This window comes from Ambystoma mexicanum, chromosome 3p (assembly GCF_040938575.1).
Source record: "Ambystoma mexicanum isolate Mex_15411 chromosome 3p, UKY_AmexF1_1, whole genome shotgun sequence".
NCBI classification, from domain to species: Eukaryota; Metazoa; Chordata; class Amphibia; order Caudata; family Ambystomatidae; genus Ambystoma; species Ambystoma mexicanum.
The window spans coordinates 921,307,057-921,324,058 of record NC_090925.1 but is presented as its reverse complement, the minus strand read 5'-3'; the positions used below and the strand labels follow the sequence as shown (position 1 = coordinate 921,324,058).

The 17,002-nt window shown below is 42.9% G+C and overlaps 1 long non-coding RNA gene across 3 annotated transcripts in view; it reads right to left on the bottom strand.

The window, feature by feature from the left end:
* The window catches only part of LOC138581119 (uncharacterized), a 137,852-nt gene that overhangs the window by 45,832 nt on the left and 75,018 nt on the right, over nucleotides 1–17,002 (bottom strand). The window lies entirely within an intron of this gene.

The following is a 17,002-nucleotide window of genomic DNA, read 5'->3' as shown; positions in this document are numbered from 1 at the left end:
AGGGTAATGAATCTAGAGAATTCCTTATTGTTAGTTTTTAATAGATAGAGTAGAGGTGTGTTGCCCCTGCAAGCTATATATAGCATATTGTTTCTTTCTTGACAATATAGCCAAATTATTAATTGCATCCCATGCCGTGCCCTTTATTGTTAGTCGCTTATAGGTAGATTTAATTTCACATACCTCCCTCGGTAGGCACAAACCAATGTCATTTAGAAAAGAATGGACAGTAATATGTAAGTCTTTCTTAGGTTACTCAGTTTTTCCGTCTTGTCCATACTCCTACCAATCATACTCATCAGGCTCACTTTGTTTCTTTCCCATACCATGATTTTAATATACAGCTTGCAGCAACATATCTTCCACGATGTCATTAGAGAAGTCAGGCCCAATTCACATCTAATGGCTTCAATTGGTGTGGACCTAGGTAGTCTCAAAACTAGCATCCATAGTTTTCCCTCTATTTTATCCAGACCTGTGATGTATCTGCCCCCCCAAGGTCTCCAGTGCATATAGCGCTCCCGGTACAATACTTTTTTTTATATATCTAGGAAGCCTTCCACAGAGTGGCCCCCCCCTTTTTGTCCATATATTTCCTCATAACATTCCACTTTTTAACCACCTTATCTTCTATGACATTGTTGTAGAAAGTCTTGGGAGGGTTATTCATAATGGGAATTTCCAAATAAGGGTAAATGTCAACTACCTCTTAGATCTCTGTGTCAATCATCCACTTAAAGTCATACTTATCCCTCCTAGATTTGCATCCTCCAAACACCATGATCTTGATTTTGGAGCATTGATGCATAAATGATTATCTTTCGCATATATGTACATGGCATTCAGCATTCTCTGCAACCCTATCAGAGTTTTATCAAGGATAACCGTATCATCTGCATACGACTTACAACTAATGGCAAAGTCCCCAACTTTAGGCGGATAGTTTCTTACTGTTTCTAGTCTTTACCTCATGTCAGCTACATAGAGGTCATATAGGACGGGATATGTGACACATCCTTGTTTCAAACCCATGTTGGTCTTGATAGCAGGAGATATATTTGCCCCCCTTACCCAGCCAAATTGTGACGGTTGTTTCAGAATACATGGCTTTTAAAAAATACAATACTATAGGGCTACCTTCTTAATTCGCTAATTTACTCCAGAGTCTATCCATATCTACACAGCCAAAGGCTCTGGAGTAATCAATGAACACACACATACAAGTTGGTATATTTTCAGCCTATTGTATTCGCGATGACACAGTTCGACATTACAATGTTATCTAGGGTACTATGGCCCTGTTTGAAGCCAGTTTGCTGGGGGCATAATATATTTTTCTCCCCAATCAATTAATTAATGATTTCCAACAAAAAAGAGCAGAATATTTTGCAACTAGTATCAGCCATAGCTAGTAGTTGATAATTGTTGGGGCTAGTTCTTTTTCCCTTTCTAAAAATCGGTACTAATATTGCTTTGCGCCAACTCTCTGGGATAGTGCCACTTTGCAATATAGAGGTAAACAGCTGGAGGAACACATAAGCCAATTTTTCCCAGATTTCGTTTGATAACAATATTTGCTTGCCCATCCGGCCCGGGGCTCTTGATGATTTCATTTTATTTATTATCTTAAGGATATCAACCATATCAAATGGGAATATTATTTTGCTACTATCCCAAAACTTTCTATTTGTCCCACAGGTCTTATGTTCCATGTAGTATAAAAGATGTATATATTTAGACCATCCTTCCAATGTTATAAAATTGACATATTATTTGTTGTCATCTTCAATAAGGTGTTGTCTACGCAAATAATAGAATTTTTTGAATCATTGATTTTTCCAATTGGTGTTATTGATATCATGTTTATGGGCTTTTAGTCAGTTTTTGGCAAGGTTCTTGAGGGCTGGAGGCTGTGGAATCGTTGGAGGAGCCGACTCCATTAAAGATCTCTTCATGCAGCAGCCGCGTTCCCCATGCGCGGTATTCAGCTCCTGGTGACCGACGCGTTGCAACTCATCAGGTTTTCCTTTCAGCTTTGTTTCTATGCTCGCAGGCTAATTTCTCTCAGCGGTGCCCTGCTTTTATTTTTGCTTGCTCTCTGCTTGCTCCTCTCCGCCTGGTTCTTTCTGTTTACGCTTTTCTGAACTTTGGTGTGGATCTCGCCCTGGTTTGTTTTCTGTCCTGTCAAGCTTCCTCTCTCTCTCTCTCTCTCTCTCTCTCTCTCTCTCTCTCTCTCTCTCCCTTTCTGCTTCCCCGCAGGCTCCCAGCTTTCCTCCTCGCTTCCAGTGCCGTCAGCCTTCACTCTCTTACTTCGGATCTGTTCCGGTTTTTCTGTCCTCTCTCCTGCATCTCCTTTCTTCCCTCTCTTGCTAGCTTTCCATGGGCTCTATGCTTACTGCCTCTCCCCGTGCGGTAGTCCATGCTCAATATCTCCGAACTATTCTCCAGTGGTTTACTTCTTTGTTTCTTTGTCTCTTTGTCTCTTCCACCTCCACGCACCGGTCCTTCTAAGGTGCAGAGTCCTGTTTCCCGTACTCCTTGTGTACTCTCCCTTCTAATTTGGATTGTTTTTGGTCCTATTCTAGGGCTATTCTTTGCTTTTGAGTACTCTATGTTCCTTGAATTTCTGGGAACAATATCTTCTGGATCCCGGTTTGCTACAGTTGTGGTATCATCCATCATCCTCTGGATCAGTCTTGCGGTGGACTTTGACTGTGCACGAGCTTAACCATCCTACTATTCTCCTTGGGCTTTTTATGCCGGAAGGCTTTTTCACCATACACTCGGTTGTTCCGGGAGCAAAGTCCCTTGCCTGTCTGATAACGCAGGCACAGTGGATTCTTTCCGTAGCAGACGTTACCTTCTAAAAAAAAAAAGGGCGTTACCAACAAGAAGAAAAAAGAAGATCCCATCGCCAGAACCAAGTTTATCAGCTGAGGAGGAAGAGGGGGATTTTGAAACCGAGTCATCAGCATCTGAGGAAGGTGTAATTGACAGTTTTGAACTTCATCCGTATGGTAGCTATTTTTTGTCACTTAATATCCTCTTTCATCTCCTTATTCTTACTTAATTTGCTTATTTCTTCCTTTACACTTTTTTCTTCTTGTTTATCATACTGTCATACATATTTTTATATTTGTTACCAGTATGTTCAGTGACACTAACTCTGTTATTATTTTTTTGTATCATTCCTAGCCAACCTCTAGTCCATTTAAAGCAATATCCTATCCATCAATGGGCAGCATATTAAACATATTGTCAAATGTAACCACGTTTTTTTTCTCTCCAGGGTATTCTGTTATCCCCTGCTGTACTTCAGATATTTAAAGCATCTCCTAACTGATGGGCTTTTTTTGGGATAAAATTTAGAAAATTTACATTTAAGCACCCTTTGGTCACTTAGGGGGGTGAGTATATGCTCAAAGCGATCCACTTATTTGCACATATCATTACTAACAAACATAACTCACTTTTCCATTTGTCCAGGTCACTTGTTTTCCCCCTAAATTATCTGAGTTCAGGTAAAATAAACCCCAGCTCTGAAACATATTTACCCATCTGATCCCATTGGAAATTTGTAGAGAGGGGTTGTGTCCTGTTCCGTGTTTTCCCAAATCAGAAGGAAGATCTACCTCAAATTCCCCACACAAATCATTCAGGTTTTTCATCATGTCAGTGGCCTCATCACATTAGGCATTAAAATGCCCCACTATCATAATTTCCGATTTAGAAGATTCCATCGTCCAAACTTCAATGGTATCCATTATCACCTTACCCACCGATTCTACATTTAACCCCCCTGGCCGTGAGTACACATTTATCAGCAGTAAATCACTGGTCATGCACACATTTCCTATGATAGCGCATATAACAAAAGGGGAGTAGCCACATTTATTGTACTCTCTGTTTGTAGTTGGGCTTTTGGCACCTATCCATAGTCCCCCCAGCGGTCGTCCATTGCCACTACAAAGTGCAGGTTTCATCAAAATGTTAAAACCATCAATCAAAATTGCACCACTTACCCACGTCTCCTGAAAGGAAAACACATCACAATTCTCCACATTACTTTTCCCATCCTTATGTAGAAAGGAGCAGAACCCTATAGTGGTTCAGGAATTAAATATTGGCTCAGGCCTGTGTCCTTTTCTCACCATTCTTCAAAATAATTCCTATCCGGGATCCACCTATCCATTCTCCTTTTATTTTCGGAAATGTGCTCTTTATTCCCACTATGGTTACTTTCTTTACTCTTTTAAGGAACATTATTCAAACTTTTTTTACAGATTATTATTTTGTAGCCCTTATCCCATAGTGCCTCAATATGTTCGCTAATCAGTTTAACTATACCTGCTGTCCCGAATTGTATGCACTGGAGCTGCGGGACCCTGTGTCGGCATTCTAAAAGCCATGCTCGATTGAGGTAGGGGCTTTCCTCCAAAGTAATTCTCTCTATTGTCTTGATGCACTTTCCTAAAATAGATACCATGTCAACATTATCTTCAGTAACACCCATTAGCTTTTCAATGCATTTCCCAGTATTATTGCACATTGCCAGCCTCTCCATTTCTCCCATGTATATATCCTTTTCTCTGGAAGTAAGAGATTCTATAACGTTATTAATGGGAATGTTCAAATACCTCACTGTCCTCCCCTTACATTCCCTTTTTCCAAATGTTCCACAGTAGATGACATTAGTGAGGCTGCCTCAGCGTCAATTGTCACCTGCTTCCCTTTTAACCATTGCTACATCAGTCTACCATGTTTTTCAGTACTTTTCCTTACTTCATCTTTTCCCTTAGAGGTCGTACTTAATTCAAATGTATTACCCACGGCAACACAAATTATATCCTCTTTAGCTGTCTCAGCCAATGCCATACTATTCCTTTTGACAATATTGATCTTTCTTATTTTTCCAAGTTTTCCCTTACTTTTTGCCCCTTTTTTGTTATTGAGTTTACGGCAGGTACACCTTTTGTCCCCATGTGTATCAGATAATTCATCCTCCGAAATAGTGTCTAAATACTCAACACTCTCAATAGCAGGTCCTACTTCATTTATCTCTAATTCCTTTGTTTGTACTCCATTCACCATTCCACAATCCTTTTCCACCATCGCCATACATAACTCACTCAGGTCGTCTATATACTCCTCCATCATTCCCTAATTTTCTATAACGCAATCTTTAATAATTTCTCTTTTTGTTAGCATATTTTCGGCCATTTTTGTCACTAAAGTTTTTAAGTCTCGCTGCTCATTCATGAGACTAGTGCAAATGCCAAATAAAATGTCCAGTGTTGTTCTAATTGCATCAAGTTTTCCTCCCATATTTAGAGTGGTGTCATGTGCGCTTTTAGGATCGTTCCATGAATAGTCCTCCTCCTCGTTTATGGAGTTCTCTTGGGCCAATTTTTCCAAGTCCGGAGTTCCAGACATGTTTGTTCCGATCACATTATCCATGTTCGCCAATTGCACAGTACCTTTTTCCACTGAAGGTGTACCTAGTGCTGCCGGGATGCCCATTGAATGCTTTCTAAAATCATGGCATAAAATCAGTAAGGAATTATTATCAATCATGGAGCTATTATCAGGTCAAGATGATGTTTCCTCATTTGGTGGCTCTTTTGTGATATCTCTTTTAGTTTAGAAGCTTAGTATTTTAGGTTGCTCCATAATCAACCTTTCATTTATCCAAGCCTTTTTGCTTCCCAGTCCTGTTCCTCTTTGTCCCTTCTGGGAATACTTAACAGATATAGCAGGACTGATAGTTGAGACACTCCTAATCCGCTTTTAACTTTTAAAATTTTGGGAGCATTGTTTTGGGCCCATCCTACCCGAGGTATTATATGGGACTCTCTATAATAGAGGGCAAACATAATAAACAAAGGTAATACAGAGGTGTAATATGGTGGTTTAGAAGGATGAGATTGCAGAATCTATATATCTTATCCTCCCCCCTCCCGGTGAGTAGATCGATACTTAGGCACAACAGGAGCCCAGATAGAGAAAGGCAGCAATGAGGTGTACAAATTAGTGGGCGCTGATGCAATTAGCAGTCCCAACCCACATGGCCAATTAACACCAAAAGAAGATCTAAATACCTTATATTCCTCAATCAGAGAAACAACGGGGTTGGGCCATCCCACTCATCGCGCACCGCAAACAGCAAACAGCACTCGCCTGGAGCACTCTGCTGGATGTGCACATGCAGATGTGCCTGCCCCTAAAATAGTTTGTTCTGGGAAGGGGGCGTGGCCTTTCGTAATCTAGATGGGAAGATAGCAAAATAGTTGCTGTTAGTTCACAATACCGCAATTTATTATCCTATTCTTGAAGTCCTTCGGTGTAGTCCATTCCACAGCAAAGTGTACCTTTAATGTTTTTAAACAAGCATGTAGTTGAAGTTGTTGAAGTTGGGTTTCTCCAGCGGTCCACAAGGGTTCTCACAGTAAAGGGGGCCAGCAAACAGCACTCGCCTGGTGCAATCTGCTGGATGCGTGCCTGCAGAGGCGTGCACCGCCCCTAAAATAGTGTGTTCTGGGAAGGAGGTGTGGCCTCTCGTAATCTTTAATGTTTTTAAACAAGCACGTATTTGAAGTCGTTGAAGTCGAGTTTCTCCATCGGTCCACAAGGGCTCTCAAAGTAAATCGGGCCAGCAAACAGCACTCGCCTGGTGCACTCTGCTGGATTTTTCAACTGAGAACACTTAAAAGATGTCTGGGCTATTCTACCTTCTCAGCTGAGGTGCAGTCAATTTTTTCTTTCAGAGTAAGTCTTCTCAACTATAGTAATGCTATTTACCTTGGTCTGCCTAAAAAGACTTTGACTAAGCACCGGTATTAAAATGCAACCGCAAGTTTTCTGCTTCATCTAAGTCGCTGCGATCGTATTTCACTGGTCCTGCAGGAATTTCGCTAGTTTCCAATATTGAAGAGCATGGAGATTAAGGCCTTGTGCTTAGTGCATAAAGCTTTTTACAAGAAAGGTTCATCCTTAATTAACTTCTGCTCCTGGCAAACAATTAAGATCAACTTCTGTTGGATTGTTGATTGTCCCCAGGTTTAAATATTAAAAATGGGGCCGCCACTCTTTTGGGGTTCACGCATGAAAATTGTGTCTGAACTCTGTGTGGCCTTCAGGAGAGCACAAGGTTGATAGCAAACGATTACACTATCTGAATACTTTCCTATTCCCTAGATAATTTGACCCTTCATTGGATGGGTGTGTCATTTAGATGATTTTTTAAAGATCTTAGCACTATGATGCCTCTGTGGAGGCAAGATGTTGTGCTTAATAAACCCTCTAGCTACTTATCTAATGTATAGGTTATGAATCTGATTTCATTGTCCAAGTCTGACCGTATATTACTCATTCTGGGAGATGGCCGAATGAAGTCAACGAGAAAAGAGATGATAGCCATTATTGTTCTGTGTGTTGCAGACAATTGTGAGTAAAGGATTATTAAGTCAAAGGGGCGGTTGAGCATTGTGTATTGCCTGAAAATTAAGTAAAATCTGAAGAAAGATATCCAATTACATGTAATTGGAAGGGGCTACTTATGATGGCAAAGGAGAAATAAATGTGCTTGTTGTCAGTTAGTAAGGGCAGTCAAAAGATGATCAATCGATCTCAACGGATCTCAACGAGTGAGATGGTGAGACATAGTAAAGATGGAGGTGAAGAACAAAGTCTTTATTCGATTATGTTCACACGCATCAAGGTTGGCATCACTTTGGTCGAACACCATGACAGAAGGTGCAACTGTTCGTTAAGGTGGTGAAAGGAATGTTGGAGGCGGCTGTAACGCTCAACGTTGCAGTGCAGCCTGATGTTCTGATTTGTGAGCAGGTCTTTTCCTCTAATCTTCCAGACTTCTGGGTTCCATCACTGCTGGGTGAAAGCAGCCCCTCCGACGGTGGAAAGTTGCAGCACTCTTCACCGCAGAGTGGGCTGAGTGGTGAGTGGCTCTCTAGATGCTAGGCGGCCTGGCTGAGCACCGGGTTTCCATTCTCCGGCTCCCTTGCCACTACTGTGCCAGTGAAGCTCTTTTGGTGTACGACCGAAGTGTACGATCGCAGGGTGGAAAATCCAGCTTATCAGGTATCTCTTGTGCATACATTTCGTATGCTTCACCTATTCACTTATCGTAAGCCTCATTCCTCTTACTAACGGCCTCTGTTCTTCCATATGAAAATGCCTGCCTTACACAAATCCACCAACTTTGGGATTAGGGCTCTGCTTGCCTCGATGCTTTTAAACCAGGTTCCTGCGCTTCCTGTGCTTTCTATGGCTGGGGCAATGTCACCCACACACAGAAAAGATTGCTCCTCTGAAATATTGGCATCAAGCCTGCGCAGGAGGCAGAGACTCTGTGTCAAGCTAAGTGTACTGCCTTCCGACACCTGTAGTGTCTCTGATTGTGCCACAGTCTTGTCTCCTTCTGCCATCATTGCTGAAACACTGTCATTGACCTCTGAGTCTAGTAATGTCTCCAATAATGTTTCTGCCTTATCTGATGGCATTCTTATGGATAACAAATGCTCTGTAAACTGCTGGGCCTCTATGATGTCCCCTCTCACTGGCACCGCCATTTCAGGTGAAGAAAGAGTTGAAATCAATGCCGATTTCTCTCACTCTGATTTGAACCCTGAGAAATATTCGATGCCCGATTCCTGGAAGCTCTTTCAGGCCGAAATGATCCCCGAGCTGACCAAGTGTACTGATTCTTGTGACTTTAGGGTTTGGCTGGATTCTGTGGAGAAACTTGTTAGGAGACATCATCTGTCCAAATGTGAAAAATACTGTCAAACTGATTTACAAGCTCATTTAATGGCAACAGTGGTTTCAGATAAAGTTGATAGCTCTTGTCAAACAGTTTCATCTTTTGAGCGCTCTGATGAAGCTATTGAGCTGTCTGTGTGCTCGAACTGTTCCGCAAGTCCGTCAGTAAGGAATGCTTAAGTCCCCCGATAGTCATGCTAAGAAATGAGTCAGTACAGCCCCCCAATATTGCACCCCCGAACCATGGCCAAAAGAGCAATGACGCGTTTGCCTGGCATGCCTGAATCCGTTGTCACCACCCCCAAACTGGCCAATCTGCGGAGCCTGCGCTTAAGAAAGTCTTCTATGACATTACCCAAGGATTGTCCGATTGGAGACCTGGTCAATGACCATAGGAATGTTATAATCACTATTTTGAAGAGCCTTGTGAAAGAAAACCAAGAGAAGCGTTACGAAACAAAGTTCTGTCATGGCTCTGCGGGTCTAGGTGTAGTCAGAACGCTAGACCTGAAGTTCCTACGTACAGTAAAATTTGACGGCAGGTGCACCTTTAAGAACAGGGAGTGTGTTTTGGTGGGGTGTGGTACTAGTTATCTTCCTGGGTTTTTAAGTACTTGTAATTATTTGCCAATGGGTTCCTCCAATCTTAGGCTTGTAGTCTGTTACTCACCAAATGCCTTTTGCTTATGGGGACTCCCTTTGATGTCTTAAGTCTGTTCCTTATTCTTTGGTTTATTTTTTGTGTTATGGATGTTTGTAAGTTTTGTTTAGTGTAGCGCTCTGAGGCCTGCAGGTGTGTGGTGCTGTATAATAAATCTAATTAAATAAATAAGGTAAGAGGACAACTAGGAAACTGAGAATTAAGTAAGCCCCATGATCATATTAGTTTTCAGGAGTTTTCTGTGGTCAACACTGTTAAAGGCTGTAGAGAGGTCGAGAAAAATATGAATGAAGGAGAGGTGGCAGTGATAGGCAGATGTGATAAGGCTGCAACACTGGGAGAGAACAGGCTCCTCGGAGTGGAGAGACAATAAGATGTCCTTTTAATGGCAGAAGGATCAGCTAACGGCTTTCTGTGTAGGGGTATGAACACTGCAGTTTTGAAGCAATGGGAAAGATGCCATAATGGACAATAGGTTACATTTGTAAAATAGATGGGTCTAAGTAACAAGGGCTTTGCGGTTTGGAGACTGGGGGATTGCTCCATCTATTTGTCTTGGGAGGATAGCTCACTGGCAACGTGCTCGCCTTGGAAGCAAGACACCACAGAGCAACACAGGTTCAAACCCCGCGTCCGCACTTAGAAACCTCTGAGTATTAAGCGTGTTATAAATAACTTATCATATCATGAGTTGTGAGGGATGCTGGGAAGGTAGAAGTGGCATATGGGTGGGCAAGGCGTTTTGAACTAGGTGATAAGTGAAAAAGAGGATAGGAGAGAGGCATGACCAGATTGTTTGCATGTTCCTGCAGAAGAGGCTTGAAATGTTGTTTGCGCTGGAACGGGTTTTAAGTATGGGGACATCTATTTTGAATCTATCTACTTTTAACTCTACTGTATCGATCATTTTCAGCCCTCTCCGCAACATTTCACATAACCGCTTCTCTTGTTTACATCTGCTGTTTGGTAGGACATGACTGCCTTTAAAAAAGAAGATTAAGGATGATGGAAAGGTAGAGTTTGTTGGTTGTCAAAACGACTGGGTAGTAGGTGTTCCTACATAGGCAGAGGAGCGTATGCATTCCAAACTTCTTGACATGACTTCTAAGTGTAATTTAGAATTGAGTAAAGGGGTGATGGTACAGAGGAGTCGGATGCTGTGTCTATGCCCAGTGAATGCGATCTGAGTAAGGTACGAAGAATTAAGAATGAGTATTGGAGGTGATTTGGTTAATGAGGAATGATGTCGGGTGAGAATATACGCTTGGCGATTGGTCTTAGGCCAACTAGTGTCATTGGAGGAGATCCTGAGGTGTTTATTTGGTGGGTGAACTTAGGAGAATTGAAGATGAGGATGTGTCAAGGGCAGTTTTGAGTATGGTGGCGTCAGGTCAGTGTAGCGGATCCAGGTGAGGTAGTAATGGAGATAGTTATGGGTGGATGTCAAGGAGCCATGTTTGGTTAAGCTCAATTAGGCAATTCTTATCCTGTTATGAGTAGTGAAGCACAAAATTATGGGGCCCGATGCAAGCACTGTTAAGAGGGCCACCCCAAGCACCCCGAAGAAGCACATGCCACGCCACAGATTTCAAGCCCAACTGCAATCTGCATGATGATAATGCTGCTGAAGAGGCACACCAAGCATTTCACTAAGTGTAAGATGTTTTTGAATCAAACTTGACATCTTTCACCTCTTGAAGAAACAAGGGGTCAGTGCCTAGCCCCCAAACATACCAGCTGCTACTGTGCACAGCCAGGAACTTGATTATTATGCACATGACAGTGGTGAAGACAGCTGTTGGTAGCTTGAGCAGCTTGTGAGGATGTATTGGCATTATAGACGATTCAAGGTCAGTAGTAGCAGGTGGGTACTTTTAGGGGGAGGGGAATTAACATCTCCTATGCAGTTGTAAAAGCAACTGAGGCAGCTGCAAGTAAAGTCAGGAGATTTTGAGGTTTGGGGGATAATAATGTTTCAAATGGAGAATTTTACAGTACAAATTCTGAGGAAAAATTGTGTAAAAAGCCATGCAATTTACATTTAGTTCTCAAGGGTAAGACATGAAAAACTCCAGCAGATGCCATTGCTCCAACAGCACACAGGAGCATTTTACATTTTCATGATGCTTGTGTACACAAAGATGCTAGCATTGCACTTGTGAGAAGCGTTCATGCCGCTGCACCCACAATATTTCTCAGCATTGCCACTGTAAATCACTTTCAACAATCAGTGACCAAATTCTATGCCAGTATGGTCACTACTGTAAATTACTTTCATGGGCTGCAGCCAACATCTATGCCAGCATGGTCACCGTAAACCACTTTCATGAAGATGCAGCTACAACCTATGCCACTATGGTCTTAGTAAATTATTTTCCCTGAAGCTTTTGCTACAGTCTATGCTAAGGTTGTCCAAATCCAGGCCTTGAGGTCCAGAAACATGTTGAATTTTCAAGATACCCCTCATTAATATTCATGAGATATATTTGCATAGAATGATTCTAAATGTATGCACATTTTTTCTCTTGACTATTAATGAGGGGTGTCCTGAAAACTCGCCAGGATTTCGGCACTCCACACCCTGGTTGCAGAAGAGTAACTGGCAATCACTTCAATGAAGCTGCAGCCACAGTCTTTGCCAGTGTGGTCATTACTGAAAATCACTTTCATGACACTGTGTCCACAGTCTATGCCAGTATGGTTACTACTGTTAATTACTTTCCTGAATCTGCAGCCACCCTGTAGGTCAGTGCTTTAAGTGGGATATGAAATCATAGCGGCTGTGGAAAGGGTGGTCTGTGGCCTAAACAGGGATCATGTAGCTTAGGCAAGGAATGGGCCACATAACCAAACAATACAACATGAGGCCTTCCAAACATGTATGTTGCATCCCTCAGAAGTGTCTCAGGGAGAGTTTGTCTGCATACTGTAATAAAGCTCCTTCTGATTCAGTTTCTAAATAAATTGCTGTTGGTAAACAAACCACATTCTCCCTCAGTGTATATGCAATTCAACGAGTGTGTAAATCACCTTCACCCTGTAAATGTATGACCCAAGCCTGCTGTGCTTAATAGCTTTTCTTAAGTGTCCGCTTAGAGTTTCAGGTCCCCTGCTGGCTACTTTCTGTGTTCTGATGTGCATGGGCCAATAAACCTGTCCTGTGATACTCTTCCGTTATTAACCTCTTGCCTCCATTGCTTTATCTACAATTTTGCTCAAGTATGAAACCATTAGGTGGGGCTGAGAGTTTGCCCACATTCCCTAGGGAGGCACCAGTCTTCTCAAACTAAAATCTGTAATACTTTAGTTGTGCTTTTGTTAGTCAAAGTTGTTAAATTATCACTGACACGAGTAAGCTTGGTTTCTGCTCTTCGGTATGGGGTAGAGAAAATGCTTGGTCAATAATGAAGTTCAAGGGAGGGTCATGTTATACACCCCGGGCCACCATTGAGCCACCACACATCTAGCCATTCCTGAAATCACCCACAAGAAAGGGGAAGGGGGTCAAATAGCACTGATGAAAACTCCTTGCTTTTTTGCTTAAATTAAAGTGAGCATTTGGGGAATATAAGAATGAGCACACATTTTTATGCCTAACATCTGTGTCAGTAATTCAAGCCTGCACCCTCCTGAGCTCCAACTGTACATTTGCCATCTTTCTCATATTGTTTATCATGACACTTAAACAGTAAAATGACTGCAAACCATGAGTCGTATATACTCATCTGGACAGTGCCTGCCTTTGGAAGTCAGGTATTGTTGTCCTACTAAGCTTCAAATGGCTTCCCTGTGTGTATTTCGTTCTCAGCATGTTAATCACTGCACTACTCAAATGTATAACTGATGCAGTAATTTATACTGCAAATAGTGGTCCATATTCTGCAATTCAACATCAACAGTTAAACATGATGGAGTGGATTCTAGAGCCTCTAAACACAAAATACATGGAAAGAGTGGAGATGATACAGGAGAACAGGCTAGAGACGGAGGAATGTCTAGAGCCTCCCTGGTGACTGTGCAACCCCCTCACCCCCCACCCTCAATCCGGTTTTGGCAGAGACTGTGGTAGAGTTTCCACCATGAGCAACTGTCGGCCAAACTCCTACTGGGACCCACCTGTATCTGGCCAGACCCATTTGTGGAAGCAAGATCAGTGACCTTTGGCCCCTTGGGCCTGACAGGCAGAAGGGATCACCGGAGCAACTCACTTCCTGATAAAACAACAGATGTACAAATCACTAAAGACAAGAACAAAGTCCATGGGACACTTAAAACCCCACTATGATTGACTTTTATTTATATGACTGCCAGGAGGCTGAGGTCAAGTGACAAGAGGGATGGATTGACAGACTATGGTCCTCAAGCTAGTTGGAAATGCTCATCTTTGATTTCATTGGTAGCCCCACATTCCAATGCCCAGTACACCCAAGGAACCTAATAGATCTCTGCTGTAAAAAAATAAACCTTTCTGAACTAACCTATCTGTGTTGCTGCCGGTTGACGTCCCAAATCAGAATATCATGAACACGTAGGTGTATACATGGTTGTATGTGAAGTCCGAAGAAGTCAATGTGCTGCTGCTATTGGACTAGTGTTTCTGTGAGGCATGTCTTCAAGGAAACAGAAACAATGCGGATATGTGAGGAGTCAATGGGGTGTCCAAGTGCATACAAGTTGTCACTTGTGTAGCCGATCACAAGAGGCTATTGGGCAGCTCTATGACTGGTGCACATGTATGGGATTGGGTGCAGTAGTTCTTTCAGTTGAGATAACTGCTTAAAACGTTCCCTCATTTACAGTTTATGTAGATACTCAAGGACTGTGGAAAAGTACACCAGTCCAAGTTTATTTGTTTAATATAAAACTTTAAAACTTATTATTTTAAAAAAAAGAAAAATATCACTTTGCATTTAATTATAATCATCAGACATTGTTCCCCAAACTCTCTTTAACCCCTTCATTTATGACTGTTTAGGGCAAACACAGCTTTAAAAAACATGGAATTTGTTGTATTGAATAAATGAAATGTTTAACTGCAAACCATTTGCATTTATCTGTACGACTGCTCATGTATTCATGCCATGTAAAGGAGCCCCAGCTGCTAACGGTTCTGAACATATGTCAGATCAAAAACATAAATGGCTTCCCTTCCCGAGCCACACACATGCAACAATCACTACGCTCTAAAACGTACATACAACACAATAGAGTCACATACACGCATAGGCATTACGAAGGAATCTTAAGCAAGTACTCAACAAATTCAGACGCACACACGCACCTTTTCGTGATGTAACATACCTTGCTAGTTGCTTTACACGTCCTGCTGCCGTATTGGTGGCCTTGATGTCCGTTTGGTGGGGGCAATGAGAGCTGCAGCTCCCTGGCTGGTTCCTGCTACTCAGGAAACAATCAGGCTCGTTTCAAAACAAATCTTGAAACTAAGTATGCAGTCAATTACGTGGGTCAGTACAGAGCTCGCACTTTTTGTTAAAGCTGATTTTGTTTTTCTTAATTGAAATTTAATTCCTTTTTAATGACAGTTGCGATCTGAGGACCGTCCTCCCCTCCCGGACAAAGGGCCATGGGGGCCCCCACACCTCAGGGGCTGCGGGGAACCCCACTACTCCAGTTCTGTTCTATAATGGCCCAACTTTGGAATATTCCTAGCACATTACTTGTGAAAGACGTTTGTAATCTTTGCTGACATGTGATGCACCCTGCCTCAATACGATACCATTGCAACCTCCACAAGATGGCTGTTGCATATTTTATTTTTCCCCCATTGCCAAAACACCAAAACGCTAATTGGCTTCAAAGCTCCACTATCTCCATGCTCTGGCTCTAGATACAAACCTCACAGCCCATTTGAAAGGGTTTAGCCATACTCAACATGTTGCATGCTGCAGAGTAGACAGTCAATGCTATGCCCAAGATGGCTCCTTGTGGATAGTGTGTGCTTGAGCTTATATACTCTTGTACCCATTTCATAGCTACAGAATTGTTAGTGGTGTGATGAATCTGAAAAACTCATCCCAGAATTAACATAAAAAGAATAGAATTCCCACACCAAACCCCAGAAATATAAGGCAAAATCCTACCACGTCTTATCCATCAAATTCCGATATACAATATGGGTATATGTATTATTGTAAAACAAACATCCCATCTCAAATCACTGAGAAGAAGAAGCTGCAGGCGGTGGAGAAAGGAGTAGGAACTAACATTCAACACCTTAGTCTGTTGTTTATTTTGCTGAAAAATGGCAACCACAAAAGAAACTGTTTTTGAAAGGAGGAAGATGCAGCAGTTGTGGTCGGGATATCAGAGTGGAAAGCAAAGTAAAGAAGAAGTTGTGGAAAAGTAGCAGCCGTGGTCGTGTGAGGAGGAAAAGTGAAGAGAAACAGTGGGTGAGTGTCCTGCGTCAAGGAGAAGAAGGACAAATTTGCTGGGACTCACAATGCATCAGAGAGCAATTTGGGGACCGACGGAGGTTGGAGGATGCCGTACTTCCCATGGCAAGGGGAATTCGGGCATCAGAGGAATTCTGACTAGGGTGGCCAACCGTCCCGTATTTTGCGGGACTTACCCGCATTGATGGGGTTTGTCCCGCGATTTGCAGGCATCCTCTGCAGGACGCCAAAAGTCAAGACTTTAGGGCCTCATCACGAGTTGGGGGGTATCGCCGGCGCTAATAGCGCCGGATCACAGGTTTGGCGGAAGGGTTATTGCCCATTCCCCATTGGGCCCATTCGGGAATTCCTCATTCCCCATTGGGCCCAATGGGAAAAATTCGCGCTATTAGAAAAGCTGGGGGGAAATCCGGCAAGGTCATGATCTGGCGGACCCTTAAATGTGGCGCTAATAGCGCTACCGCCGCATTTAAGGGTTACCGCCAGACTCATGATGAGGCCCCTCTTGACCCCCGGCCTGATCAAAGCCTTTTCTGCCCTGAGCTCACACTTCTGTGTGATAGTTGAAGCTCAGGGCAGAAGAGCAGCTGTCCCAGGGTGTGCAGCATCTTAACATGTTGCTCTGTGTCAACATAGCATTACAATGGCAGCAATTAGACATCAATAGGAACCAGGGGGGGAATATTAGCAGCAACCTCTGTCCCTTCAGAAATGTGAATTGGGAGTCATTAGAAGTGGCAGTGCAGCATGCTGTATTTGAAATAAGACTATGGGCCTCATTACACGGTACCGGTAAATCCCTACCGCCTTACTACGAGGTCCCTTTGCGGGTTGGGGGATTTAACGCCTGCTTTTTGCAGGCGTTAAAATCCAACCCGCTAAGTGACCTCAGAGCTAATTACGGCACCGCAAAATTGCGGTGCCGTAATTAGCGCCTTCCCCATTCCCATAGAGCCCTATGGGGCAGAAATGGGAATGGGGAAGTGCAATGGCGGAAGGGGGATTTACTGCCCCTCCAACCTTGGAATGGGGCGGTAAATCCCCTTTCCGCCAAGGCGGTGCCGGTATTTTACCGGCATGAGCCATGGCGCTAATAGCGCTAATAGCGCCATGGCTCACCGCCTACCGTGTAATGAGGCCCTATGATTTT